Genomic DNA, 3,329 nt, shown 5'->3' on the forward strand with positions numbered 1-3,329 from the left:
GCCCTCAGTCGACCTGTGGGCTGTCCAGATGGGGCCGGAGCCTCCCCACCCCACAAAGCACCGTCACAGGACCACAGTTTGATGACCTGGCCTAGAGCAGGCCCCAGGCTGCTTCTTTTCTGGGCCATGCCAGCCCTTGTGCTGAGAACCGAAAGGCTCACTCCTCTGTGTTTCATTCGCCTCTCCAGGGTGCGTGCTGGGTTGACAGTCAATCACGGCAACAATTTTCCTGGAGAACGCTGAGTTCTCTTGGCCAGCTGGGTCTGGCAGCTGCTCTCAGGACTGGCCTTCCCGGCTCCATAAGGAGGGGCAGGCACACTTTGCTCTCAGCATCTCCCTCAGACCCCAGCGGCCAAAAGAGGATCGGTTTGTTAGGACATCAGCCTCAGATGCACATACAGCACTCCAGGAACCAGAGCCTGGCCTCCTTCAAAGACCTAACAATCCCCAGGAATAGCTCTGCCAGACTCATGGGTCCCCAAGGTGTCCCCTCATCCACGGCACGTCCCACATCAGGTCCTACCTTCAAGTCCTGGCTGTCTGCCTCCCTCAGCTTCTGGAGCCTGAAGTCTCCCTCACAGGGATTGAGGGCCGACGGGGGTGCGACACAGGCACATTTGCAGGATGAGCCTGAGGTGATGGTTTCCACAGTGTAGAAGTCTTCCTTCCTGGAGGTCCCCTCATTGATCCTCTGGCAGGCATCTCGGCCCAGGGGTCTCACGACACACTTGCACTGACAGTTCGAGCCCTCAGACACGGCCTTTACCTTGTCATAGTCCCCCAGCAACTAGACACACAGAGAGAGAATGGGTTGGCAGCATGAAGACATGGACATCAATCAGGCCCTGGAAGGAAGTTCTCCATCTGCTTTGTCAAATGTCCTGCACTCGCCAGAGACCTCAGACAATTCTGAACCATGGAGTGAACAGGTCATCGCGACGCAATTTGCTGACTCTGTCATTTCCTTGAAGGCACTCAGAGTTCAGCTCTCTTCGTTTGTCTTGGAAAGCTGTGTATTTCTCAGGGGGCCTTAGCCTTCCATCATTTAAAGGGAAAAACAGATGACCCCATCATTCTTCCAATAGCCCTTGCCTTCTGCTAGAATCCAGATATAGATTAAAAGAGAAAAAGAAGAGGCTGAAGGTGGGATTGAGAAGTTGGTCTTCAAGTTTAAAGACCACTGACTTCCTCATCATTCCTTCGACGTTTGTGGAGTGCCTACCTACTAAGGACTCACAGCGACAGTGAGCGGCAAAGAGAAGGGCTAGACAGAGAGCCTGCTCTCCAGGAGTCTACAGGGCACCTGACAAATAAACAGCAGTCACACAGAGCAGAGAGTGCAAGTACCTCTGAAGAGGCCATGATAAGGTGCCGAGGGAACCAAGAGTGGTTCCCACTGGGGATCAGGGAAGACTTCTTGGAGGAAGTGGCATTTGATCTGGGCCTTGAAGGATGAGAGAAAGAGAGTTGGGAGGAAAGAGACAGGTCCAAAAGAGACAGGTCCAAGAGTCAGTAAGGTTTATTCAGTCTAAGGGTTCATTTGGCTCCCATATCAGCTTCTGAACCCGAATCCCAGGCCAAACCCAGGAGAGCAGACTGGCAGCACTTGCTGCTTTTACAATGCTAAACATTTCCTTCTGAGTGCGTGACCCTGCCAGCCTCCCCAGGTAGGAAAACACGTAACAGCAGGCGTTCTGGAGTCCCCACCCTGTCTTCTCCAACAGCCCCAAAGCCTGGGCTCCCTTCCTAGGCTGGCGGAACGGTTCCCTTCATATTTGACTAATGATCCCGACAGACAGGCATTGAGCTCGTTTGAGTGGAAACGTTCCTTGGGATGCTGTCAGAGGGGAGGAAGGCTTGTAATGTTTTCCTTGCAGAGGTCGGGTTTCTTCTAATACTAATATTTGCTTTAGGGCTGTTGTCAAACACAGAACAGATCAGTGGCGGGAGAAGGTGTGGTTCAGGGTGACTTAAGTGGCTGTTCTTTACAGGCTGATAGTAAATCGTGGCTGTCTACACTCTGAAATGCTGCTTGATTCCTGCCCATCCCTGCTCTGAGGACCCTGGGTGGATTCCCTTCTTTCAGGAGGCTCGAGTTTCAGGAAAGTTTTTGTTGATGGTGTTCCAGAGCCCCAACACGAGGGATTTTCATGTCTTTTCGATTTAGGGGTCAGGGCAGGGTTATGGGTGGGGACAGAACATATATTAGCATCATTTTCTTAAAGGAAGAACGAGGAGACTCCTGTTTGCTAAATCCCCAAGAGGGGGTGCATTCCCTCCACAGGGAGACGAGACCCAGTGCCCCAGTCCCAGGGCTCAGTGGAGGTGCAGGCAGCGTTTCGGGAATCCTTTCTCAGACATCCCTGGTCCTGAGGATTCTGAGGACACCCACCACACATCATGCTGGCTCTGGAGAGGACGAACTAAACACTCCGGTGGGGATTGCCCCTGACAGCCATGAGATCTGGGGTCTACCCACCCACCTCTTTGGTCTTATGATCCTCATCTATGAATAGGCATCAGGGTGTTTGAAGATTGAGTCAGGAGATTGAGTTATGAAGTCTAAGTACCTCATACCTAGACACATTACAAAGCCTGTCACTGTCACCTGTCACACAGCCCCCACTGACCGGCTGTCTGGGCTGCCCGGGTCTGCATTTCCACTCCATCCTCCCGATACACTGGGCCTTCTCAGCAGTCCTTCTGTTTGGGGTTACCTCACACCCATCACACGTGTTGCTGGACTGTCTTCACCCCGTGCTTCTGCCTGGATGTCTGTCTCACCCTCGGCCACCATCTGGCTCCTCATGGGTCCCCATCTGCCTTCTGGCTAACATACCCGCCTGTATTCACATTCCAGTTCTGACAAAGCCACACAGACAAGGGATACTTTTCACAACTCTGAAACAAAAACAACCACAACAGAAAATTTCTTCTCAGGGAGTTGTGCGGAATCTCCCCTTCCTTCTCCTCTCCTTTCTCCTGATTCGGTAACGGCGGAAGACCTCTGATTTGGAGAGGAGGCCCCTCCCTGTTAAGCGAAAAGCAAATGCCCTTCAGGTTGGCAGTGGATGGAGAAACAGCTGCGCCCAGGCACTTGCGCGAGAACCACCCTCCGGCTCCGGCCACCATCCAGGGCGAGAGGGGTGGTCATGGGGCTTGGCATCCTACCTGAGATAACACGTTCTCCTGGTTGTCCGCCTCGTTCTGCAGGGTCTCATCCTCCGTGGGCGCCACTGTCTGCACCGCTGGGGGCTCGCTTGTCCCTGTGGGGGCCGCGCAGGACACCCAGCCCGGAGCCACAACCAGAGAGAAGCCGAGAGCCAGCA

At 53.6% G+C, this 3,329-nt stretch overlaps 1 protein-coding gene across 1 annotated transcript in view; it reads right to left on the bottom strand.

Annotated features, from left to right (window-relative positions):
* Positions 1-3,323, bottom strand: part of OLFML2B (olfactomedin like 2B) — a 40,944-nt gene extending 37,621 nt beyond the window's left edge. Inside the window, exons 1-2 of the mRNA XM_021714043.1 lie at positions 3,172-3,323; positions 524-787 (exon numbers count right to left, since the gene is read on the bottom strand). The gene's annotated coding sequence lies outside the window, so the exon portion shown is untranslated. The remainder of the gene's footprint in view (positions 1-523; positions 788-3,171) is intronic.
* Between the last annotated feature and the right edge of the window lie 6 nt (positions 3,324-3,329).

The sequence above is a fragment of the Carlito syrichta genome, unplaced genomic scaffold, assembly GCF_000164805.1.
Source record: "Carlito syrichta isolate Samal-C Ts95f unplaced genomic scaffold, Tarsius_syrichta-2.0.1 Scaffold94729, whole genome shotgun sequence".
Taxonomy (NCBI): Eukaryota; Metazoa; Chordata; class Mammalia; order Primates; family Tarsiidae; genus Carlito; species Carlito syrichta.